Consider the following 27,003-nt stretch of genomic DNA (forward strand, 5'->3'; position numbering starts at 1 on the left):
TGATGAGGTCTCATCGCTCCATCTCCTGCTCCATCAGGTTTCCAGAAAGGTTTCACAATCAGTACAGACCCCTACCCATCTTTCACTGGGAAAAGCTCGCCTCAAACTTCACATTAACTCCTTCTGCCCTGCCCTGCTTGCCAGGTTACACTGCTGGTTTCACAGTGTGCTAAGTCAGGAAGCAAATCGATGTATATGCTTTCTGACTTTTTCATGTGAAAATGTAATATATTCATATGCCTTCATGTTCCATACAAGAAATGGTGTTTCTCGAACTTCTGCTAAAAACCTTTTTTCCCCAGAACGGTCAGGCAGAGAACAGGTTGCCTAGAAGGATGTTACTATGTCCATCTGTGGAGGTTTTTGGGACCCAGGGGAGCAAAGCCCTAAGTAACCTGGTCTCACCACAGAACTAAGCCTGGTTGAGGAGAAGAGAACACTAAAGACTTCCTGAGGTCCTTTCCAACCTGATTTTTCCTATATACCCATGGAGTTCTTTGAAGTAAAGTAAAGCAGTGTAAGAATGGTCATTTAGGAAAAGATGTGTGTAGTGTTCATAAACTGCAGAATTTCACTGACTCACATAGCAGCTCAAAACTTCAGCTTCAGGAAAACTGGATATTGATTACATTCTATAAAAGCTTTAGCAAAGCAAGCTTAGGGATTTTTGAATCCTTCCATTTCAGTTGAAGTGTTTAATTTTTTGTCCATATACACAGGAACACTTGCAGAAGTGATCTTCAGTTAAAGTAAAGAGCAGTTCTCTTTGTGTCATCCCTGTGGGAATCACTGTGTTGGCCCGAAGAACAGCATGGTATTGGTGAATTAGTTTATATATTCACAACTTTTCTGCTTTGTACTCTTCAGGTGGCAGGACACAGTGGTTTGGTCTGTGATGGCTTCTGAAATTCAGGCATGGGAAGTTGCTATGAAATGGATTTTAACAGTAGCTGGAGTTAACCCATTAGCAAGGAGTTTTGGGAAAACATTTGTGAGTGGAGGTGGGTTACTGACATACGTGTTTAAAGCAGAGAAGGGGAAAGGACATGTCCTTGTCACCTGCAAGCCCCATTTATAAAGCAGACACTTGCAACAGATTTTGGAACCAACAGATATTAGGAAGAGTTCTTAAAATGTTTTAGTTCTTTCCTTCAATTCTGTTTCAGTTTTTTCAGTTCCACATTTTTGAGCCATTTGTTTTCATCCTAAGTGTTGGTCAATTCTGTGACCTTTGTTTTCAGGGAAAAGTGTCAAATATTCCTTGTTAATTTTTCAACTGTCCTTGCCAGGTGATTCCTCTCGTGCATTTAAATAATTTTTGTTCTTTCTGTCCCAGAGCTGAAAGCTTGTACAAGAAGTAGCTCCCTTACTATAAGGAAATTATAGAAGTGAACAGGTTAGAAATCCACAACATGTACAGGTTGTTGGTGATTTACACAGACTGAGTCTTCTCTTCACACAACATGGGTTGCATAGGTGCAGAAGCTGCTTGTGTTTCTCACTTGTTGAATGAGAGGACTACAACTGAAGTAGTACTTTTGTATTGAAAATTTTGTTCAGGAGCAAACTGGCCTTTTGAAAAGCAACTGGTAGACCTAAATGTCCTTTGAGAGATTAAAAAAGAGCCAGTGGCTTGCTTTGAGGTAGCAGCAAAAGTTCACTGCAGGTCTGTGACCATTTCACACTGTAGAGAAGGAGATACTCTTTCAAAACAGACCTCAGGATGAAGCCAGCATTATGTACCATGTTCTGTGAATGCTGCTGGAGGCTTTGCATGAACAAGATGTTAATGCAGTCGTTGCCATCTGTTTTGGCTGGACTTTGAAATGAAGTGTCTCACCCAAGATTCATCCTCCTTTCCACTCACATATCAGCATAGATTGCTGTTTTCTCATAAAGATCCTTTTGGGAAGCTGTATGAGTCCTTGAGCTCTCATTTCATACACAGTTCATTTAAGTGCCTATCAGCAAAATGTTTCCCAGGAGAAGTGCTAATAAGTCACAGTCTGAGAAGTAGACAGTCCCAGGGCTTTTGCAGATCCTTCTTGGGATCTCTGCTCTCAGCTTTCTCTTTTACCAGTATAGGTGTAGGCCATGGCATAAGTGAACCTGCACAAATAGTTGGGGAAAACCACTTGCTGTCAACAGAATTGCAGAATAAACACGCAGAGATCTTTCATGGCATAAAAAATTTAAAACAATATTCCAGCCTCCCTGAAATCAAAACATATGTGGATATATGGATTTATATCTGTACACATATATGAATACACGTGCACACACAGGCTCATTTGAAGATCTACAAAGTAAGAGAGGAAGTTTACTCTGCCAGTTTGAAAAATTTTTATTCAGTCTCAGCAGCTGTTGAGCAGTGCTGTGCAGTAGAAGAAATCTGCCTCTTTGATTTCTGAGGGCAGACTTTTAACCAAACATGCAGTGGAACCTCCAAACCCGTTTGTTTTCAGCTGCTTCTGCACTCAGCTCCACTTAGGGGAGTTCAGCTCCTTCCTCCATAGACCCTGGTGTTAAGCAGAGTCAAAAAAAAAATTAAAAAAAATTAATTAAAAAATTAAAGGGCAAGAAAAAGTGCTGGTGTGACCTAGTGTGTGATTGCTGTGTGGCTTGGCTTGGGGTCAGAGCTGGGTTGGAGAAGATGGTAGCAATTCTGGTGCATGGGGTTTGTGTTTGCACCTTTCCTTGTGTTGGACAGGAGATAGGGACACAGTTCCCACTGCTTGCCAACACAGCCCAGGCTCTCTGTGCATCCCATGGGGACCTCCTCATTTTTCTGTCTTTAAGGGGCAATGATGACTTGAGAAGCTTCACAGGGCATTTCTAGCTCTAGGAGAATGAAGGCTAACAAGAGAAGGAGTGGCAGACAGCTTTTTCCCCATTGCTCCCATCTTCTTCTGTGCTTCAGCTTGGGTAGAATGCTACCAGGTATTTCTGAAGCTATTGAACAGCTCTAGAACAGTGAGCATTAGCAGGGAGTTCCAGCACTAGCATGGCTGGAGTGGGAAGGATCAGTTCTGTGGATTTTATTAATTTGAAAATATGCTTTCTAGTTTCCTTTAAAGAAGGAAACTTTCCTTCTTATCGTAGAAGACAATTTGTACTCACGTGTCCATGCAATATAAAATGAATCACACATTTGTTTGGAGGGGGAAGAAAACCATAGCAGTATTGTATAATGTGGAGCTAAAATTAGATATATTGACAGTGTATTGAAATACACAGGGTTTTTTTCACTGAAATTAAACTCACAAAGTAATGTTATGTAAATATCAATAGACTTCAATTAGGATTTTGTGCCTACTGTTGGTTTTCTCTTGATTCATTGTACACCCAGCAAGGACTCAGCCAGTTTCTGTCACTCAAACAAAGATGTCCTGAGTGGGACTTTCTTAATCTTTGCTAACAACTGAACCTTCCCAAAGGGCATCCCACCTTTCAGCATGTGATCACCCCTGTATTTTTTTTTTTTCACCCTTCATATTCTTCTCCTTGTGGGAAGATTGAATGTGAAACCCAGGAAGAAGAGTTCAGTGTTTGCACCTAGGGTCCTCACTGTGCTAAGTTATGAAATCTGCCCCTAGATTCTGATTTTCTCCTTTTTTTGAACTCGTTGGAGCTGGTTTAAGCAAGTAGAAACTAGGGCAGCTGTCTACAGCCCCATCTGTGGGGGATTCAGTGTCCCAGGAGGATAAATTAAATACAGTGGTTGTCTTCCAGAGAGCAGAAGTGGTAAAGGAGGAGCCCAGGGACATCCTTTACCAGGACCTCCCCTGAGCCACATTGGCTCTTTTTCCATTTTCCATGTCTACAGCACAATGTCTTGTTTCTTTGAAATGTTTATCATACTTTAGGGACTAACTCTGCCACCCTGATATCCAGTAATAAGTTTTCTAGTAACTAGCTCCAGTTTCACCTCAGGTCATTGCTGAAATCCCCTCATTCCCACAGGTGGGATACAACAGACTCTGCCAGGTGAAAGGGACCTACAGCAATCATCAAGTTCACCTGCCTGGCCAATTCAGGGCTGGCCAAAAGTTAAAGGATGTTATTAAAGGCATTTTCAGAATGACACTTTTGTCAAAGAAGTGCTGACAGGCTTGGGGTATTGACCAATACCCCAGCAAACCAGTATTTGACCAACCTACCAGAAGAAATGCTTCCCAATGTCCAGTGTAAACCTCCCCTGGCACCTCGCACAGATACCATCTCTGAATTAAGTGCATATATCTATTTTCATGTTTTTAAGTGCACTGGTATACTTTTTAGGCTTGCTTCCTACACAGCAGTTATGGTCTTATGTACTTGTACTAAACTAGGGATTAGTTTAACATTAAGTAGTTAAATCTTAATATTCCAAATCTTCATATTCCCATAAACAATGCAGAATAAATACTCCTTGACATATAAAGCAGTGGTTCAAATATATTAGCTGTTTTGCTGTACCAAGTAAGACCAAAGTGGAGCATGGGGCTTTGCAAGCTGCTCTTTCAGCATAAATAAAAAAATAAAATTAATTTTATTTTTTAAAAATTTCTATTTAAGAGGTAAATTTTGACATTGTTTTAGAAATCATTGCATGTAGCTTGTTCTTCTATGGGAGCGTTTTTCTGGGGATTATGAAGTTAATTCTTGACAAAGGGATAGAACTTTCTGAAGAGGAAAATTTGAGGAGCCTTTGAGTGATTTGGTAGTTGCTGAAAGAAATACAGGAAATATAAAAGCAGCCAAGGGTCTAGTGAGAAATTGCAGCTTTCACTGCCTTTCTCTCAGCATGGCATTAATGGGGTTACCAAACTCTGACACCTGGTTACTTGTGTTTTCCAAACACATCTAAAAAGTTGGCTCTTACCAGTCTTCTTAACCAGGCTGAAACCACCCAATGGGTTGGAGAGGTTTCAAAGACAGACAGACCCATCACAGACACTTCCCATCACTGCTTTTTCAGAATGAGTTTGGGGAAGTTACAGAATCTTTCAGACCACTGCTATACTTTCTATACTTTTATGAAGTATTTTCTGAATATATCTTCCCAACATCTAATCAAACTTGAACTTGCTTTCTGCCTTTATAGTGACCACATAAAAGTCAGCAATAATATAAATTACAATCTTGGTATTCATATGATTTGCAAAAAAAATTTGTCTTCCATTACCTTCCCATTTACCATTTTTTTATTATTACAGGGATAAATATAGTCCCATGGTGGCCAGGCTGTCCTGTAGTACACTTATGTGGGACACTGGAGTCAATTAAAATGTCACTATTTTCATTGCTGTTAATTAAATGTATAGTGTAATCATTAGCAGTTGTTGTTATTATTAATGATGTTGATTCAAATTCCAGTGGTAGCAATTTCCACAGATAATTCCTAGGTTTAAACATCAGTAGAAGGAAGAAGTATTCACTTGAACATAAAAGTGTTTTACTACCAATTTGGAGATTTGAATGCTTGGGTGGTGGTTTGGGAGTCAGTCATCTCACTCAGTTTATGACTTTGGTTTACCTAGTAATTTTCATCAAATGAATCTATATTTATGTCTGCTGAGAATACATTTATTTGTAGCTGGTAAACAGTTACAGTGGTTTGGGGCTGATGATTTTAAGTTAGAATAATGGCAAACCTCTCCCCTTCCTGCTCTCCTTACAGACCATTCCCTGGAGAGGGGCACAGCTTCATCCTTCTAAAATGCAGATCTATCCTTTCCTGGGAGGGATGTGCACGTGTATTTGTGCTTGCTTATCACCTGTGCTAAGCTGGCAAGTCCCTGGCACATTCCAGGGCATCTCTTGTGAGTATGACCAATTCACTCACACCCCTTCACTGTCCTTAGCATAACCCAGTTTAGCACAGCTCCAAAGTCTGCTTCAAACTCAAGAATGGTTAATGGAGCTCCCTTTTTCTCTCTTTCCTAGTAGCAGAACAACACAATTAGAAATATTATGTACCTGTGTACATACTTTACTGAACTTAAGTGACCTTCTTGCTTGGCAACCAATTTAGGAGACAGGTTCTCAGCACAGCTGATGAACTGGTAAATCTGGGTCACTTCCATGTTGGTTATTTCTTATATTATTTATTTATTGAATGCCAGCAATAATCAGTGGTTCAGCAGCCTTTTTTAAGGTGATGTATAACTTCTGAGAAGAATAGCAATAATTGAATTGAATTGAAAAATAATTTACAACTACAAAACACACTGCACCCTTTTTGTAAGGTAACTACCAGTGTCCACACTGTCACTCTAATGAGGCCATTTTCCAAAAAGCCCCTTTTTTGAGACCTGGCTTGGCCTTTGCTTGACAACTTGATGCTTGAGGACACCCTTTGGCTAGATAATTCTCAGCTGTGTGGGAGCAACCTCCTTCAGTGCTTAACCACCCCCAGGGTGGAAAAATAAAGTAACTACCCCTACTACTCTTGTGGTCCTAAACACACTATATTGGAGTAGGATAGGTTATTAATGTAGCAGTTCTTATCTTGTCATGGAAGGGTAATTAACTTTTGTGAACACAGTTATATCAGATGGAAAGTACAGAGTGGACCCAAGTACTCTTTGCTGGGAAGATAGGTATTTGGGAAGGCACTGTGTGGTGTTTGAGGTTCACGTGGGACATTTCATTCCTAGTTTCAGTTTGAAACAAATCAGTAGTGGAGCAGTATGTGCTTCTTTATACCAAAAGTAAGTTGTTAAGTCAAGAAGCATAAGTAACTGAGAGTAAGGTGATGCTGGTGTTGGTGCCTTTAATGCTGTCACCTTTGTGGCAGAGGAATTAGGTTAAGTTTAACCTGCTTTCCAGTCACAGCAAACCAAAGAATTGTTAATCAACTTTTTGCATTTCCAGAGGTGAAAACGTCTTGAAAAGAAGGTGTCCTCTGGTGATGTAAAATTGTACCTTTCAGGATTGCATCTCAGATGTTTTAGAGATAGTGGTGGCTGTATGCCTGGTTTGAAATGATCTGTACTTCTTGGTTGGCTCCCTGTAAACATCAGCTCTAGGAAAGCTCCTGGAAAGGAACTGCTCAGGTGAAATCAGTGCAGGTGAGGCTGCCCTGTTTCTGAGTGTGCCTAAAACTGTGTCTTTAGTCCCTTCTGCTCCTTCCCCTTAGGCATGCCCTGTGCATGAGCTGCTGTCCTGAGCTGGGATCTCAGTGGACTGGGTGGGGGTGCAGGCAAGAAAATAGTCTTCTCAGTTCAGGAGCTGACTTTCAAACCTTGTATTTTGTAATTGTAGTTAATACTGTGAAGCTGTAGCTTATTGAAGCTAAGAAAATCTTTAACAAACAAAAGATGAGCCTTAGCAAAGGCTGCTTGCAAATAAGCATGTGAGAAAGGACTAGAGAATGTTCCTGTTAGTGTAGGTTGAATTTAATATTCAGGGAAGTAATCTCTATAAAAAGCTCTTGACTTGCCAGGAAATGTATTTGTAAAGCAGCAAAATAGATTCCATTTAACTTGCTAATGTGTAAGTGGTGCTATCAGAAGTATGTACAGTATTCTATTAAGCATAAAATAGATATAGTCTATGTTATGAATGCTATAAAACTTTTATTCATATAATAGTCTTCTGAAATGAGAGATATGTTGCATAGGACAAAGTATGTAGAGGAGATGAAAGGAGAAGAAAAAGGTTATAAGCTTGAGTCAATGTTAGTGTGATTCAGGTAGCACCACGACTGCCAGCATCTGAAATGGGGTGCTTTTGAGATGAAGGCTGAACTTTCCTTGGCCAGAAAGCCAGCTGTTAGAAACTGGGTATGTGTTAGACTGTTTTGCCTTTCAAATCAAGAGATAATGATGACTGTTGAGTATCACTGGTGGGATAAATGCAACTGTACTTCTGAGGTTGTGAAACACTTTGGGATTTTTTCTGTGTAGGCACAGAATCTCTGATTTTGGTAGTTCTGAGTTAAACTCAGAACTCAGTAGCTTCAAGAAACTTAATTATATATTATAGAGTAGGATGTCTACTGTTCTAGTTATATGCAAGCAGAAAATACACACTTGAGCCAGAAAGATTGTAGCTCGATTTAAAGGAAAAAACAATGCATGGAGTTAAAAGAAAAATAGGACGAGAGAAAGTTGTGGGAAAATACAGCAATATTTTACTTCAAGGATTTTGTCTCTTGAGTCTCTATTTTGAACACTCATTTCCCCAAGCAGTTCCTTATCCTCATGATTAAGAGGAGCGGGATGAGTTCCTCCCCCTCCTGCCCCCCCATCAAGTCTGAGGAAATTAAATTTCTTCTAACACTATTTTCAGGCTGAGTAATCTGTATCTTGCCAGTCTGTCACTAAATAACTATTGGTGCATCATAAAACTGGATCTGGAGAGGAGATCAACAAAGACTCCAAGAGCTCCACTTGCCCAGTTGTCCTGCATGCAACCTACAACGTGAATGAATGGCTGTTGTTTCAGAATTGACTGTTCACAGAATCACAGAACATCCATGGCTGTTCTATGGGAAATGGTTTAAAGCCTGAAGAGGGGAGATTTAGTTTAGACAGTAGGAAGAAACTCTTTAATTTGAAGGGGGTGAGATACTGGAACAGGTTATCCATGGAAGCTGTGGCTGCCCCATCCCTGGAAGTGTTCAAGGCCAGGTTGGATGGGGCTTGGAGCAACCTGGGCTGGTGGTAGGTGTCCCTGCCCATGCAAGGGGGTTGGAACTACATGATCTTTAAGGTTGCTTCCAACCCAAACCATTCTGTGATTCTATCTCAAACTGGAAAGTAAGGATCATTGAGTCCAGCTCTCCTGCTCCTCGCAAGGCTACCTAAAACCAAGGCACAAGGCTGAGAGCATCACCCAGATGCTCCTGTAACTCTGGTAGGCTTGGTGCCATGACTGCTTCCCTGGGGAAGTGACCACCCTCTTGGTGAAAAACCTTTTCCTAATGCTCAGTTGTTACTGGTAAAGAACAAGGTGTCAGAATCAAGCATTTGCCTACCTGTGACACATGCTGGGGTTTTCTGCTTTTTGTTTGTTTTTTTGTTTTTCACAATGGATTCTGAGGAGACTGTATTGCTGTAACTTGGTGAGAAGGCTTGCTACTTGAGTTTGGGTAAAGACCTAGTGCAAGACTGGCACAAGCTTTCTGTCTTTTGGTGAGTTTTTCCTTTGGAATATTTGTTCCTTACTTGATAGCACTTCATCCCTTTGCATCCCTGTCCTGTAAAAAAGTGTTAGTATAGGACTGAGACCATTTTGTTTAAGCTTTGCTCTTTGATGTCACACATGCTCTGGGGGCTGACATGACTGATTTGTTCTCATTCCTCCCTGCTGGTATCTAGCCCGGGTCCCTTTCCTCCATCTCTCTGAAGCTACGAAGCAGTAACCTTTCTGGGAATGGGACATATCTGATTAACAAAAGTGGATGTGCAGGAGGCTTTGCAGCCTTCTAGTCTGGGTGTCCCCATATCACAAGTTACCTTCTCCTGGTGTTGGGATTCACAGATGTTTGCCAGTTGCCTTCTCATGTGGTAAATGAGTCTGTACTGTACATGAGATGCATGAGCCCAGCTGGAAAGGCTCACGCTGCATTTAAGCTTTATCTGCACAGGACAGCATGGTCCCATTGGATCTGTGCCCCAGCTTGGAAATCCTAAGGCTGACTGTGATGGTAAATCATTTCCTAAGCTCCAGGAGGTTCATACAGGCAAGGAAGTTCTCTTCCTTAAAAAGAAGGAAAGAGTGGATGATGTCTCTCCTACATATACACAGAGCACATCATCCATAAGCACACCTTCAGTGTTTCCTTTTCCCCTCAACACTTATTTCTTCTGTAGGGAGAGGTGTGCAGTAAGGAAGTGGTAGTGGCCCATTTGTTTATTTTAAATCTTTGGGTCTGCCTGATTTGCTGCTCTGAATGATCACTTAGCAGGATCATCCAGCTAATAAAGCTGACAGCTTCTAATGTAGATCTGAGTTTCAGGAAGGGAAAAATGCTGTGAAATCACAGGATATTTCATTAACCTAAAAGATATCTTACTTTATAGAGTTAGAAAAGCTATATCTGAAAGTGATCCAGCTAAAGTAATCTTAAAGATTACTCAGGGATGTAGTGTACCAGCTGTATCATCAAGATGTGTGTTGCTAATTATCATGTTGTAGATGGGGCTTGTTGCCATCCTAGTGTCAAGCTGTCAGAGAAAGAGCAACCAAATCAGGTTAAATTGACTGATGGCCATGCTGTAATCACCACTGGGGGAAAGTTGGGTTGCAGTGTTCTGGGTAACACACAAAAAATTGCTATAATACCCAGGTTCTTTTCTAAGCATGTGCATAGCACTACAAAATATCAGCTAGAGCATTAGCTGGGTTTTCATTACTAGAATCTAAATATTTACTCTGAGCTAAACTGTATTGGGAAGGCACAGAATTTATATTACATTATTAACATTACTAACATGCCTAGCAGGCAAGCACATAGACTGAGAAAACAGTTACCAGATGCTGTGGGTGCTGGAGAAATGCATTTATTCTGAAGTCCTTTTTTACTGTAATGACAGCTGAGAAGACAATTTCCAGCAATGCATTAAATTGGGTCAGCAGCTAAAAAGGCTTGAGAAGAGACATGGATAACAACAAGCAGTATATATACAGGAAATAAACTGCAGTGTGGTGCTGGGTGTGACAGGCTCTTCTATGTTAATGGAACCCTTGCAGCATTTAAGTAATAATACATTAGAGAAAATAGAGTTATCATGAGATGATGAATAATTCTCAGAGGTAAAGGTATTAGGCTCAGCAGACTGCTTCTAATCCTATGGGACTGATTACTCTCTAGCAGCTGTATCCCCTGGAATCACCTTGTGCAGTAACTACTATAAAATATCTTCCTTGTTATTACTTAAAGAAGCTACATGGGTAAGTGCTGTCGTCATCAGAAGAACTGCAGGTACAGGCTTTTCAGACACTTGCTTGTCCTCTGATCACCCCCTGCTAAGGTCCTGCAGAGCCAAGCTGAATCCTGGGCTGTGGTTAAAAATGCATCAAAAAAACCCCTGTGTCAGGTGTTCACATTTATGTGTGGGGCTTGGCAAAGCTGTCACTGCAGATCCGTAGTGCACAGGAACTGGGGAACCTGACACGTTCTCTCTTAAAGCTGAGGAAGAGTCCCCTGCCTTGGGGTTACCACTCAGAGAAAAGAAGCTAAAATTTGGTTTAGAGGCAGAAATTTGGAGGAGCCCAGGCAGATAGGGTCACCTGTGAAAAGTCACTGGGACTGAGCAGCATTTGCCTGAGGAGTCTGTTCCCTAATCAAAAGATTTGAAAGTCCTTTGCCCTTACAGACAGCTGGGAAGAAGGGAATTCTCAGCAGGGACATCGAGGAGTTGGAGTGGTGATCAGGACTGATAGCTCAGTATCTAGACCCATACCACAGCTCCAGCACCTCCTGTCTCTCACCCCATTGAGAACCGGGCCTCCCACCTCTGCTCCCTGGTTGCCTGAAGCCACGGTGATGGGCTCCCAGGGCAGCCCCTCCCTTCTTAACTGCTGTTGCCAGTGGATGACTTGCTCTCACCATACCCTTTTATTCTGTTTGCTGCCTGTGTGTGTCTGGGGCTCGTAAGCAAATGTAAATTTTACTGGTCGATAGAAAAGGTGCACTGGGTGATGTTGGAGAATAACAGATCAGGGAGCAGTCTGCTGGGGGGAACAGTTCAGGCCTCTGCTGCACCATTTGCAGCACTTCCCTCCATCATTTATTTTTACTTAGGTGCAACAGTGAAAGGCCGATGATGATAATAATAATCATAATAATAATATATTTTCTAATACCACTGTGTGCCTCTTGCAGTGTCTGCAGATGAAGGCCACTGCAGGTTTTGCAAATGCTACGTTCATCCTGGAATTACCTGGAGAGGGGAGAATCACTTCCACTGTTAGAATCAGCCCAGTCACATCAGTGTTGCTCCCCAAACAGTCGTGTTTGGGTGTTTGATGAATGTTATTCATACAAATGTGACTAAGAGCTCTGAGTCAGACACAGTGTGGGCAGCCTATGTGTAAAGTTTCCTTCATGGCTCTGCCAGTGCATTTTAATCCTGATTTTTAGCAATTCCTTGTGCTATTTTGGTCTTGGACCTCCTCCCCATCATGGTCATCACCAGGCACATGAACAGATGCGTACGTGTGCACAGCCCTGACAGTGTGTGCTTCTCTTCTTGTACCACATTTTTATTCCAGTCCAGGTTTCCAAACTGATCTGGCAGCATAACTCAGACCTGATCTGCAGCACAGCTTATCTCTGGTCATAAATCACTCTGCTGCCATCCATGTCTGCAGTACTGTGGCAGAGGAAAGAACATGGAGCAGAAAAGGGGATCAAACCTGGACTTGTTAGCCTAGGTTATCTTGAATGCACACATATCTATTCAAGTTGTTACAGGTTTACACTAATGAATGACAGGGCACTGTACTTGTGATAAGAGGTGTCCAGGAACATAGCAATGCTGACATTTTTGGTTAATAATAAAATGAAGCAACATAGCACTCCATAAATTCCATACTCACATGTTCGTGCTGTTATTTATGATCATTGACTGTAGCCCTGAAAAGTGATAAGGGTAATATATTGATCATTTACAAGGAAAACAGTACCAAGGAAGGAGAGGGTGCTGTTGGACACTCTGGAGTGAATTTGGTGTGATTTTTGTCTTGTGCTCTGAAACTTGGAGAAATCTGTGTTACAAACTCATGCTTCAGCTGCTGTGACTGTAGGGTGAGAGAAATCCTGGTAGACCCAGCTGGGTTTCACCTTTCAGTGAAACCATGTCCTTTAGTCCTTCCAAGTCTTCCTGAGAAACACTGGGTAAAATTCCAGCACAGAACAAGACCTTGGTTTTTCTTTGGTTTGCTTGGTGCTGAGAATTGCCAGGAGTAACAGATATAAATAATAAGCTTGCTTAGGTAAGTGCTACCAGAGGAGGGGGAGCTTTTTGAATTGACAATATTTTTGTGGAAATGTTTATTGTACTTAAAAGGTGCTTTTCTAACTCTGCAATTTTCCATTAAGCTTTTAGGTAGTTTAAATACATGCAGTTGTCAGATGGACAAGAATTTGACTATAGGCTTTGGCATTTGTTGTACATTTATTTAAATAGTTTGAGGTCTCATTTTTAAAAGTAAGTGTGCCGTTTTCAGATGCTGTTTTGAATGAAGAAATGCCTGGCTTCTAGATGTTGAATAAAACAAGAGTGTTCAGGCTAGCATGATGCAAATGCATATTTAATTACTTCGTATGGTCTCCCTGTTGTAAATGAGTACTTGAAGTATTCCGTGTTGAGCGGGAAGAAGCTGACAGGTGTAGAGTAGTGGAGATGAAAATAAACTCAAGGGGAAATGAAAGTGTAACAGGAAGAGAATACAACATCTTTATTCATTATCTGGGCTGGCAGTCTTTCTGTAATCAGTTACTCAGTTGTTTCTCAAAACACTGCCTAAGAGTCTGCAATGCTGCCAGACTTTACCCGAGGTGGTACATACATCCCCCATGGGCCAAGAAAATAAACAGCTAAAGAAGAAGCAGATCCTCTGAAATAGGGGTCTCCAAATGAAATACTTGACTATTGCCAGTGTAGGGTTTTTTTTGTGAACTGAACAGATAATCTTTCCATTAAAAACTTGTACTCAGAAGAAAAATGCTGAATGTGAGTATCTCCAAAAAGGTTAAAGTGCCTGGAGGCTCTGTAGGAGGCCAAGGCACTGAGAGCAGTGAGGCATTTGGTTTCCCAGTGACTGTACAGAAGGAATATGACATATGTGATTCAAGGAGATCCTAGACGTGTACCATGATTTGGGGTTTTTGTGAGCCTACTCTCAGCTGGTGGGCTTTCTCCTGAAGGAGAAGAGAGGGGAAGGCTCCCACACTTGCTCAACTTTGAACTACCCATCCTTCTGAGGCTTTCAAGTTAGTAAATTTGGGGTTTATTCCACTTAGGAACTGACTGCCAGAGTGGTGTTTCCACAGCCTCCTGCACAATAAGAGCCAGTCCGATTGCAGGTGTTTAACAGCTTGAAAAAAGGACAGCCAAGGGTCTAGCTGCTAAACTGGTACCCTCATCAGAAGCACTTATGGATGCATTGCTGGAGGTCAAACCTAGAGGAGGAACAGTGGATATGTAAAGAAAAATGACTGTTTGCAAGTGTCCACTGCAGGCTGTGACAAAGTGGGAGTGCTAGAGATGAGCTTGAGGGGAACCTTGCTAGGGTGGCTTCAGACACTGCCACCCTGTGCATAACCCTCTCTAAAAGAGACTATGAAGAATGCACTCTGAACCCTTGAAAGACCAGCATAAAGCTATTCTGAAATGGCATTTGCACTGGGGCATCAGAGAGCTGAAATGTATGGCTGGTGGTATGTGCAGCTGCACCTCATGACCTCCCAAGTAACAGCATGTGAAGAAGGCACTGCCTTTTCATTAGCTAGGGTAGTTGCTACTAATGAAGCAATGAATAAAGCCTTCAAGTTAGGTGGAAATTCAATTTTCCTTCTAAAGACTCTCATGAAGGTGTTTTAATGAGAAGATACTTTGCTTGCTAGGTAAGAGCCATTTTACTGGCTGTGTCTGTGCAGGAAGCTCCATCCCTCTCCATTACCTGTCCCACATGCAGAAGTGTCTCTGACTTGAGTTGTCCACATTAATCCATGCAGCAGGTTTGAACAGAGCCAAGGAAGCAGCAAACCCCATCCCTGGGGTGGCAAAAATTGTGGACTTCCCTTGCCCTGAGCTTGAAATGTCTGCTTTTCTCTTTGTGAAGAGGCTAAAAACTCTCACTGGCAAGAGCCACTGGAGCAGTGGTGGCCTGTCCCCCTCCCCAGGGAGCAAGGGAAGATCAGGGATAGTGGAGTCCCAGGCCATGATCCAGCTTTTACCTGCTTATTCAAGTGATGCTTGGGCATTTAATTTTATCTGTTAGTGAAGCACCTTTAAAATTCAAGAGAAAAAGAGCAAGCAATTCTCTGGCTTCAGCTGCTGTCTGTGACTTGGAGAAAACAATGGGTTAAATTCCCTGGCCAGTGTCTGAGTCAGTGGGATTCTGTGTTTTCTTGGGGTTTTCTTTTGTCCTTCCATTGTTTCTTACCTAGCTGGCAACAGGTTTGTAAGGCAATTCTCCTCTCCCAAAATACAGTTTTACGTTTGTTTCTCATTCAGTTAGATCAAAAATCCAGTTACAATTAAAAATGTCCCTGGTCTAAGTTTTGGACTCCCAGTACTAATAATAGTAGCAGTTACTTTTTTATTTGTAGCTTGCTTTTGTCTTAGGGATGATTGACCCAGTTCCTAAATGTAATTTAGTGCAATATAACCAGCAGGAACTTGTACAAAACAGCGTCCTGCAAGTTGGGAAGTTATTTTTAAAATTGTGCAGCCAAAGCTGAAAAGACAGAACATCGACTCTTCCTAAATTTCTACTTGCTTTAAAGGAGAACATCTAAGTCACATGTTTTTAACAATTCCTTGAGATTCTTAAGAAAAACTTGTCGAAGGGCTGCTACTGGTTTAAGAGACCAGATTGTGACCTGACCCTGGGCAAGACACTGGAGCATAAGATTGATTCCTCAGCAGCACACTTTACAAGACAGCATCTTAGCTCCAGATGCTGGTTGGACAGCCCTGTGTGTCCTGCCTTGAAGGGCAAAGCAACCACTGGAGATGGCTGGCAGAGCTGTGCCTCTGTCCCCACTTGACCTCCCTCAGCCACTTAGGCTGCTGAGCTGAGTCAACTGAAGGAAAGGGAGAGATAATCTCCTTTTGCTCTCTATAGGAAGAAATGTTGATAAAGAATTATCAGATAAAGCAGCAGTAAGGATAGGAATAGAGATATCTGAGGCTAAGGGCAAGATTTAAAAAAATATTGTCCCCAGTTTCTGTGAAGCAGTGCCTGTTCTGGTGTTCTCCCCTAGGCAGCCACTGCTCATCTCTGCCTACTGGCAGCTGCTGCCCAGGTGTCCCCAAAAGAGGGGAGGGAAAGATTTTTCATGCTAGTTTGGTTTTCATTTCCTAGAGGAACAAAACAGAGGACTCAAAAAAAGGTTTTTCTTGTGGTTGTTTTGACGTTTCCACTTAGGACAGAACTGTACAGCAGCAAACCCCATTTGAGCATCCATTGCCAAAAGGCTCATTTGTTCTGAGCTCAGCAACTAGGGCATGCCAAGAGTTGCCCTTAGCATGATTCAGGTGAAACACCTGCACCAGGTCACACGTAGCATTTTTAAATGAGAGAAGCATTATTAAAATAGTTTTAAATAACACAAGATATCTGGAGAAGGCTTTAGTAAAGAAAAAGCCAAAAGCAATAGAGAGGAATAGCAGCTAGGGAGAGCTCATCTCTGTATTTCCATGTACAGGGTGTGTAGCAGTTGTTGGCCTGCAGACTTCCATTAGCCAAAATGGACCTGTTGCAAGTGCAAGCAAATCTAATTCAGGGTTTTGCATGCACATATTCCTTCCTCCTACTCGTCACAGATCCTTTAAACTGTTATATTCAGCTGTATAATACTCAACATAGTCGAAGTAGCATTAAATAAGTTCCTCAGTATGTCATCAGTAAACTGATACAGAAGTGACTTGCAGTTTGCTATCCATGTAAGATCAACCTGTGCAGGAACACAGCTGGGAGGAGTGAGCAAACTATGCACAGACCTTCAGTGGTGAGGGGTATTGTACTTTAGCAGAGGTCTTCATAAATAGGCTTCAGTAAACTAATCAGCAAAAATAATCAGCAAGTAATTATTTGCAGCTATGACTAATAAAAAAATCGGAGACTTTCATAATTAAGGTTGTGTTTTAAAATAATAAATAATTTCTTAAAATATTTTATGATATTTTTATAAAGAGCTTCAGGGCCAAATTCCTATTGAAACTCCCATAAACATGAAAACCCACAGAGAATTAGATAGAACCACTGAAAGAGACTGCATGGTAACTGAACAGTTTAATGTCTAAAACCTGGGAGAAACATAACTTCTACTGAGGCTATTTGGAGATGGTAAAAATTCAGTATCACTTGTTCTTGAATCTGCTGTATGAAGCAATGATATTGCATGTGGGGGAGAGGTGTGCTTGTGCTATGTGAGCATGTATTCTTATTTCAGTAGATTTAGTAAAACAGCAAACAGATTCCTGCAGGGTTTGAAGTTTCTGGTACAATGTTCTTAGCAATAAGCCAAAATTAATTAATTTGGTACCAAATGGTACTTACTTATCAAGATCATAATCTTTTTTTTTTTTTTTTTTTTTGGTTTTCGTGATTGAGATAAAAAACATTTGTAGTTCTTATTGAGTGTAACTTTCACTGTCGTCTGAAACTGAGGACAGGTTTGCTGTGAATTTCTTCACAGGCAAGCAGGTATGTTTTAAATGATGAATTTGCCCTTCCCTTCAGCCCACACCCCAACTGATAGGTTTAGAAGTAGTTGCCTTCCATCTTTCTGCATTACAACCAGGTGGATTTTTATTTATGTCCTGATTGGCAATTAGTTGTGTTGGCACCTTGGTGGAGGCAACATACTCCAGTGCAGGAGCCAGAAAAAAAAAGCCCTGTTTTGGGGGGGAGGCACAGAACTGATGCTGTTGTCAAAGTGGGTGTGCTGTAGGATTACTGAGGCAGGGAAGGCAGGCCAGGTAGGTGATGTGACAACAGAAATGCAGCTTCTCTCAGGTTTGCCTCATACTGCTGACATCAAGGTTTGCCTGGATCTCTTCCTGTAGTGAAATGAGGCAACCAGGTGCCACTAATTGCCAGGGAGTGGCATGAGCTTGTGTCAAGCCCACCTGTGCCTGATTAAGGTGGGCCCCAACTGCACATGAGCAGGACCAGGGGGCCAATAAATGGTAAGGCCTGAATTCACAAACTCAGCTCACACTGGAACTCACAACCTCGGCATGCTTGGCTTTAACAGCTTCTTTCAGCACTGCACTACCTTCATTGCTCCACTGGATCTTCCCACCTCACAGGTATGTTGTACCTAAGGTCTCAGTTGTGTGGGGTTTGTCTCAAGGCAAACGAGTATTGAGTGCTCACTGCAGCAATTCCTGCAGCTGTGGCACTGACGTGACAGATGAACTCTGTCTAATATGTAATAATTTATTTTTGTCGAGCCTGCAGAGTTGTGATGTTCCATCTCTACTCCCTACCACATGTGGGCCAGTGGGTTCAAAAGTTGTACCAAGTATGAGTTTCAGAGGGAGAGTCAAGTGTGTATCCAGCAAGACTGAACAAGCTGAGGTTTATGAGCACTCTGCATGTGTGGTACCCCCCCTGAGAGCTCTGCAAGCTTAGGACTGGGGAGTGACAAGTTCAAGTACTTTTGGGGGAACCAGATGCCTGCTGTGGAGCAGGATGACAAAGTAGATGAGGAGACCAAAGCACTGAGAGATAAGGATGCAGAAAGATGGGAAGTAACCTTCCCTGAAGCCCAGGGAAGTGATGAGGAACCCCCTGAGTGTTCTGAAGTAATAGGGTCCATATTACTCTCAGTGCATCTGGAAGCAAGGGCACAATGCTTTTGGCAAGTCACTTGCTGCTAGCAACAAGGTAGAGGGAAGAACAAGAATCTAGATGGAATAGGAAACAGCAAATACCAGGAAAATGAGCATTAAGCCCTCAGGATGACTTGGATTTTAGAGGGTGACCGTACTGTGAGTGCTACAAAACTTCACTCTTGGGTATGTTGTGGTGTGTACGAGTCCCAGGAAAATCAAAAAGGCTCTTGCTGACTCCACAGGGCAATGCATCAGGATGCAGGATAACAACAGATAAAGAATATGTAGAAGATGGTGGTGAATCTTTTGTCAGACCAAGATGTGCAAGTAGCAGAGAATGGATATCTATGGATTGTCCAGCTTTTGGAGTGTTAGTTGTCTGATCTGCAAACCTGCTAGTAGTTTATGTATTAGGAAACAAATTCTGGTAAATATCAGAGCTCTCTACATGTGAACTCGAGTCCAGAATGTGAAAGGAGAAGAACTGGTGTTGGATTTCTGGTAGAGACTGCAAAAGTACTGGGAAGCTGCTCAGGTCTAGGATGCAGTTCTAGAGCAAGCCCCCTTCCAGCAGCTCCTTTATCTACTGGAAGACACCGGGTGGCCGTGCTCACAGAAATGGCCTTGAATGCTTTCAAGAACACCACCTTTGAAACCACCATGCAGTGTGAAGGTGCCTTCTTCCCTCTGGCTGCTCAGACATGTATTATTGATGGCTTTCCACCCTCCTCCCTCACCCTGCCCCTGCAGAGCCCTTGTGCACTGCTGAGCTGAAGCAGGTGCAGAGACCAGCGTGGAGCCTGAGCTGCTGATCTCCAGGCTGTCAGCTCTTGGTTCTTTTCATGCATACTCCCTGGCACTAATAGGGACCACTTGATACTGACACAAAAACTGAAGGGGACTTGTAGAGAATCTTTTTTTCTTCTTTGCCCAGTTACTCAGTCGTTTCTTTTTAGCATCTTACTGGTGGGTTGGGTACGAAATGGAGAGCTGTGTCTTGCTGAGTTGACTGTAGGTGTAAGGGTTTTTCACCACTGCCCTGCAGCACACTCTTTAAGTAGCAGATTTATGTGCTCTTGTGTAACTTTCATTTATTTATTTATTTCTATTTTTAAATCAAACAGCATTCTACAAACAAAAGTATACTGGTGCAGAAAGCATTTCTTTGGACAGTAAGGTAGAATGGAAGTCAAGGCCATGTTGTAAAACCACCTGTTCATGTGCAGTAAGATTTAATACATTTTTGGTGTTATCTGTTCCAATTGTTCTCTTTCCACACCATGAGAACATAGCTAATTGAAATAAAGTCCATGAGAAAAAAATTACCTTTATCACGAGTTACTTTTTTTTTTTTTTTTTTTTAGCTAATACTTTCTGCTTTTGATAGAAAGACCCAAACTGTGTCTCGTGACAGTGATATAAAAGAGCAAGAATAGCTATTTCATGCTCTGAAGGTAGCACACCTGCTTTTATTTGGTCTGTTCATGTGTTGGAACAGCCACTGAGCTGTAGCTGCAGGATGCAGTGTCAGCTGCTTTTGTTCTGTTCTATCCTTTCTCAGTGAATGAAGCAGTAGGTTAGCATTACAGGGTCAGAGACTGGCAGGAGAGGCAGGTGAGAGCTCCTCCTGTTCTTGCTGGGCAATTCTGCATTCTGAGCAGTGTCCTCTGTTGTCTTTTACACAGCCCCAGTAGAGGAGATAGCAATAAGCTACCATAAATAAACAGTATCTGCCTCTGTAGGATTTCTAACTTCCATTCTACAGGATGCTCTTGCCCCCTGCTGAATTTAGAAAAAATCCTGGTTAGGTGTTAAGAGGTTGAAGTCTTTAAAATGGGTGTCTCCAGCAGGGTCCACAGAGATTGTGGCTGTTTCTGCACTTGTGTTCTGCAGAGCTAGGCACCTCCAGCTCACTTTGGGAAGGTTTCAATATGTATTACAAAACAGAGGGTTAAAAGGAAATGCAGAGCCCCAGCTGGGCGTTAGAAACATTAAATACCAGAGTTGAATCAAACAACAATTTGATGCTGAGATTTGAAAGCAAAGCAGGCATGGCATCGTTTTTGTTAAGTGCCACAGGTTTGCTGAAGGTGATGTGTACCTTGATTCATTACTAGCAGCAGAAGCAAAAATTTTGTTGAGGGTGAAAGAATCAGACATTTCTCTTCATATGAACAAGGAATATTCATCTTTTTCCAAGGTGTTGTAATAAATTGTTTTAAGTATTCCTCTCAGTAAATTGGCAGTATCATTTGCTACCAAAGGGCAGAACTAACAGTAGTAGAACCACTGCATAAATCAGTGTTGAAGTAAATAACTTCACCCACGGTGAGGGCTGTAATTGAGTTGCAGCAGAACTTATAACTACTGTTTGTTTTGCAACATTTGCTTTGCCAAAGGGAAAAGCACCCCTCAGTCTTAGAATAATAAATGGTAGTTCCAGTGCATGAGAATGTTAATTAATTCAGTAATGATGGTCATATTATGAGGCTCGTATGTGCATTTTTAATTCATGCCTTTCATTTAGCAATCTGTGAGTTTGGGTTTTTTTCATTTAAGCAGTAGATGCTCTCAAAGTCAAGGGCCAAAGCAACTGAGTAGTGCAGTTCAAGAGGCTTTGGGATTTCTGTGTTGTGCAAACAGGCCTGTCAGCATAACTTAGCATATCTGAATGAATTAATTCCTAAATCGAGGTAACTCTGGTCAGGCAGTATCAGATCTGGTTTGATTAATGCTCAGATTTAAAAAAATGTTCTCCAATACTTTTCATTTCACTGCTGCTCACTAACAGAATCACACAGAATCACAGAATTAGCCGGGTTGGAAGGGACCTCAGAGATCATCTAGTCCAACCCTTGACCCACCGGAGCAGTTGCTAGACCATGGCACTGAGTGCCACATCCAGGCTTTTTTTAAATGTCTCCAGGGACGGAGAATCTACCACCTCACCGGGCAGTCCATTCCATAGCCTAATCACCCTCTCCGTGAAGAAATTCTTTCTAATATCTAACCTAAACCTCTCCTGGCACAACTTAAGACTGTGTCCTCTTGTCTTCTTGAAGGTCGTCTGTGAAAAGAGTCCAGTTCCCACCTCGCTACAGCCTCCTTTCAGGTAGTTGTAGACAGCAATGAGGTCTCCCCTGAGCCTCCTCTTCTTCAGGCTGAACAGCCCCAGCTCCCTCAGCCTCTCCTCATAGGGTCTGTGCTCGAGTCCCTTCACCAGCCTGGTTGCCCTCCTTTGGACCTGCTCCAGGACCTCAATCTCCTTCCTGAGCTGAGGGGCCCAGAACTGGACACAGTACTCGAGGTGTGGCCTAACCAGCGCTGAGTACAGGGGCAGAATCACCTCCCTGGACCTGCTGGTGATGCTGTTTTTGATACAGGCCAGGATGCCATTGGCCTTCTTGGCCACCTGGGCACACTGTTGGCTCATGTTCAGTTTCTTGTCGATGCAGACTCCCAGGTCCCTTTCTGCCTGGCTGCTCTCCAGCCACTCTGTCCCCAGCCTGTAGCGCTGCATGGGGTTGTTGTGGCCAAAGTGCAGGACCCGGCACTTGGCCATGTTGAACCTCATCCCATTGGAATCAGCCCAACTCTCCAGTCTGTCCAGGTCCCTCTGCAGAGCCCTCCTGCCTTCGAGTTGGTCCACACTTCCTCCCAGCTTGGTGTCATCTGCGAATTTGCTGATGATGGACTCAATCCCTTCGTCTAAGTCGTCGATAAAGATATTAAACAGAACTGGGCCCAATACTGATCCCTGGGGGACACCACTAGTGACCGGCCGCCATTTTGATGCAGCCCCGTTCAGCACCACTCTCTGGGCCCGGCCCTCCAGCCAGTTCCTAACCCAGCACAGGGTGCTCCTGTCCAAGCTGTGGGATAGTGAAACAAAGTACTTGAAAATGGTTTTTTGGTAATTGCTAAATGCCTGAGCCTTATCACCTCACTAAAAAATGGCATCTGTGCTTTGCAGAGTTTAGATAGAGTGTGGATGAACAGACTGGACCTGCCCATCACTGCCTTTTGTCTGGAACTCTGTTCCAGCACTAGGACAGAAAATCTTGCAGTGCTTAACAGCTCAGCGTTGGCTCCTTGTGGGATAAACCAAGGTCTTCACTTTCCAGCACTGGGAATCTTGTACATTTTTGTGGTCATAAAATTATCAGGTTTTTTTAATATGTATAGAAAAGGCATTGAAAAGCTACAGTTCATAGAGCATGACAAAAAATAATAAATGCAAATCTATAGTCTTTTACTCTATGACAAGCAAATGGTCACAAAGCTTCTTTCTTCCCTCTGTTCCACAAGTCAAATGAAATGAGCTTTTCCTTGTACCTTTAATCCTGGATGGAAGATTGGGGAGGGGAGGGAGTGGTGGTGTCAGTGTCTTTCTTTGGCTTTATAATAAGTATTTTTTTAGTGTTATGTGTGAAAGAATTGCAAGGTTACACTATCACATGGGGAGTGAGAGAAAAAAAATACAACCTTTTGATGATGGTGAATAGAGTTTCCACTTTTTCCTGTAATTTATAAGCTGCTCTGCTTGCATCTACTTCACAGTATTTGGGGGTGAGGAGGGTGAATCTAATCTTCAGTGTGGTGTAGCTCTTGGCAGTGCAAAGAGTTAAATGGTGCATGAAATGACCTGTCACACTGCATTATGTGCCATAGTATCACACACACAGAGGAATGCTTAAAAAAATAAGGTAGCAAAAACAAGTTCTAAAGCTCCCTGTTTTGTTTATTTTTGAAGAGAAGCACTTTTTGTGTTTATATAGATGTTTGTGCAGAATTTCTTTTAGCTAAGCCACAGGAGCCCTTCAGCTTCCAAAGCAGAAGGAAGGGGTATGCTGTATCATTTAATCAATTTCTTGATTGTTAATCTCTTAAGATTTCTTAATCTTAATCTCTTTTCCCCCTTTCTAGGGGAGGTAGGGGTAGAGATTCAGTGCCTGTGATACAGCTGTCCTGCAGGGAACAACAAAACCAAACTTTTGCATCTCATACTGGAAATAGCTTATTTTCCCAGTGGCTCTGAGTAGCTTCGTTACTGTGAGAGAAGTTAGGAACAAGTTTGTGAAGCTTTGAAAAATTAGTAAAAAAATGATGGCACACTGCAGTTCTTACTAAATCCTAACATTCTCAGCTTCATACTGTATAGTGTAATCTGATTCTGCCTGCAGCTGATAATGCTTCATGGAAGCTCAGATTGAAACATTCCACAGTGTAGAAACCCTGTCTTAAAATTCTTGTGTCCTTCTTTTTACTATGAATGCTTTCAGGTCTTTCAATAAGGTACAGACAGAAACCTTCTCTCAGGCACGGGGCCTAAATCCAGTGCCAATGTAGGCTTTACAGTTTTAAGCAGCAAATAATCACTTTCAATGGGAGTTACTTTATTTCTGTTTTCTTCCTTAGTATGCAGAATGTATGTCAGAACTGCAGCAGATATTTATTTATCCCTTAAGCTGCAGAGTTTACTCCCTGTTGAAAACCTGATGGTTGGGTAGAAAAATCTCTTTTACTTTTAAAAAATGAGAATCAGAGAAGGACACAATCTTCCCTGAGTGTTTGAGGTGATAATTCCCTGCTTATCATTACTCAGATATCTAAAGATAGCAGTGGCAATGTTAAAACCCTCATCAGGCATCCAGCACCTCCATCCACACTTCTTATCTCCTTAATACTCACGCCTCTGTATTTCACTTCAATAAATGTCATGAAATATTGAAGAATAAATATTTAGCAGTTGCTGCATTTTGTGAGTGTGGAGGGGATGCCACTCATGAGGAACAACTTATCTTTTTATACCTGCTTGGCATATTTTAAAATAATTTATTTTCTGCCAGACCCAGGAGTGGCCTTTTCCAGCCTCTGGTTCATTTTCACAGGGCAGTGGGGTTGGGAAAGAGGTGACAGGGATGGCAGGCAGGGGGGGAGATGGCAGCTCTGTGTTTCCAGCTCCAGAGAAGGCTGATGAGTCTTCAGAATATTGTTCAGTTCCCATCTTTGGGGATGTGCAAATGGGAGTCTGCCTTGGGTTTGTGGATTTGGTTTCAAGTGGTTTGGGTGCAGTTCTGTCACAGTTTAATGCTGAGCTGGCAATTCACCCAATGGCAGATTCTCTCTATTAATTCCCCTCCTTGATAAAGAAAGGAGAGGAAATGAAAGACTTATGGGTTGGAAACTAAACTACACAGCTTTAATGAAACAGTAATAAAAAGGAAAAATTACTAAATATATGCAAATATACAGAAAAACAATACCATGTTCCTCCCAGTAAAGCTCAGGTCACCACTGAGGTTGCAGGGCAGCCCTGGGGCAGTCCCAGGCTGAGCTCCTGGAGCCAGCAGCAGAGGGGAGCTGGAGGCAGGAACACATGGATTCGGGAGGGACTGGATCAGGACCACAGGCAGGTGAACAGATGAAACCCTCCCAAGGTGCTGGCCATGGACAAAGAAGCAGAAGAAGGAAGGGGCTTGACCCTCGTGGTCCCCCAGGTTTATGCTGAGTATGACACGTATGGGATGGAATACTCCATTTGGACAGCTTTGGTCACTTGTCTTGTCTGCTTCTCCCTAAAGGAGGGTTGCAGGTGTGACCCCTTTACTCCCTTTCTCTTTCCAGAGCATAAAATGTTCCTCAGAACCAAGTAGTGGCCTTGATTCTGCAGTTCATCTCTGGCCATAGCTATAAACACTGAGCATTAGCAGTCCTGGAAACAGAGACTGACAGAAACTTGCTGTTCATTGCAGCAAGAACAGCTACTTAGAAGAGACTTGGCTGAAAGCAAAATTACAAGACAGAAAATTAGTTCCATCCTGGCCCAAACCAGAGCAAGTTTATAACCAGCTCTTTATTTTCATCAAGGTTTGGGGATGTGCAAGTTCCTGTACTGGAACAGATCAAAGATCCACCAAAGTCCAGTATTTTTTCTGTCTGTAAGTGCCTTATATTTGCCACTCCATAGGAATGTGACCCTCCTGTGCAAGTACTGTGCTTATCAAACTGCATTTCAGCACCACAGGGGAGAGGGAGGTGCAGCTTTCTGACACCAGATCATGTGTAGACCACTACAGTCTAGCATTTAAAAAATGAATGTAAGCATGGCCTATACCAGTGGTATTTATTCTCACAAGAGCCTTGTCCTGAGTTAATTTCTGCGGCCTGTTTGCTACTGCTCATTACAGATGGTGGGAAAGAGAGCACTGTCTTGGATCCCAAGTGAGTCCTTCTATTGAATCCAGGAATTAGCATCTAACAGCATCTGCTTGCTTGCTGTGGTCACCTCATCCATCTATGATTTCATACAAACCAGTGTAATCCTGAAACTCCTGTGTGCTGCTTCTAATCAGGATCGAAAAGCTAGCCTCAAATCAGGTTACAAACTGGAGATTCACCCTGGTGTTTTGGGAGGATTTAAAATTCCTGGAGCTTTCTCAGTTGTTGAAGCACAGGTTTCAGCATAAGTTTGTTTTGCATGAGGCTCAGTTCATGGCCAGAGCTCCAAGTGAGCCTCAAGGTGTGGGAGCTAACCCTCCAAAAGAAGCACTTCCAAGATCAAAGCTGTTGAACTAAAACTCTCTTCCTTTTGGCACCTGCGAATTTGAGCAGTTCGTGCAGTGTTACTTGAGACGGCAAATGGGTCAGAGTAGCTTCTGGGCATTCCCCAGGCTGGGTTAATGGGCTTCACCCTGTGCCCTGCCTGTGGAGGGGGTGGCAAGGGGCCCACATGTGCGTGCCTGGAGGTGGGGAAGCAGACATGCAAAGCAGCTCTGTCACTTCGTGTATCAAGTTTACTCTTCCTACAAGAGTCCCTGTGTGGGCTGTGGTAGGCATGTCTGCTCCACTTGTTCTCATTCATCACCATAAAAGCAGTCTGGAGACCTGCATAGTTTTACATTCAGTGCAGGGATGCAATAAAATAGAAAATCTCTACTGTTTCCACGGCAACTTGTAGGGACCCTGGCTGGAGGGAGGCAGGAGGATGCTGTCAGTCCCTGCAGTCAGTGACTTCAATTAAAGCTTGTCAGAAGAGAGCACATGGCTCTCCTGCTCCCCCTTCCTCCCCCTGCCCAACCACTCCTGGTTATTGACATAGGGGGACTGTGGTGAATACATCGCTGTGAGGACACCTCTGGATTTCCTATTATAACTTTATCCTTTCATCTCTCAACCCGTGCTGCTGCTTAGCTTTGATTCAGCCTTCTATCTGCAGAGAGATGGCCACTGAAGAGCCCTTCAGCATCATCCCTTCAGATCTTGCTGAGGATGGTGGGGTCAGAAGTAGTTAGCATTAAGTGACTGGTGACCTGTGTAAAATGTCCTGGGAGGCTTCGTGCTGCCAGCACCAGTGGCTCTCAGCACCCCTGTTCAGGGGACAGAGGGATGGACTGAACTTCCTTCCTTCTTTCCCCAAAGTGGTTCCTCCAGTTCAAATTGCATACTTTATACAGTATTCCACCCAATGGTTTCCTTGGCTGAAACAGTCTGT

The 27,003-nt window shown here is 42.7% G+C and overlaps 1 protein-coding gene across 1 annotated transcript in view; it reads left to right on the forward strand.

Moving 5' to 3' along the window:
- The window catches only part of RGS6 (regulator of G protein signaling 6), a 226,650-nt gene that overhangs the window by 86,375 nt on the left and 113,272 nt on the right, over positions 1-27,003 (forward strand). The window lies entirely within an intron of this gene.

Source organism: Calypte anna, chromosome 5A (assembly GCF_003957555.1).
Source record: "Calypte anna isolate BGI_N300 chromosome 5A, bCalAnn1_v1.p, whole genome shotgun sequence".
Taxonomy (NCBI): Eukaryota; Metazoa; Chordata; class Aves; order Apodiformes; family Trochilidae; genus Calypte; species Calypte anna.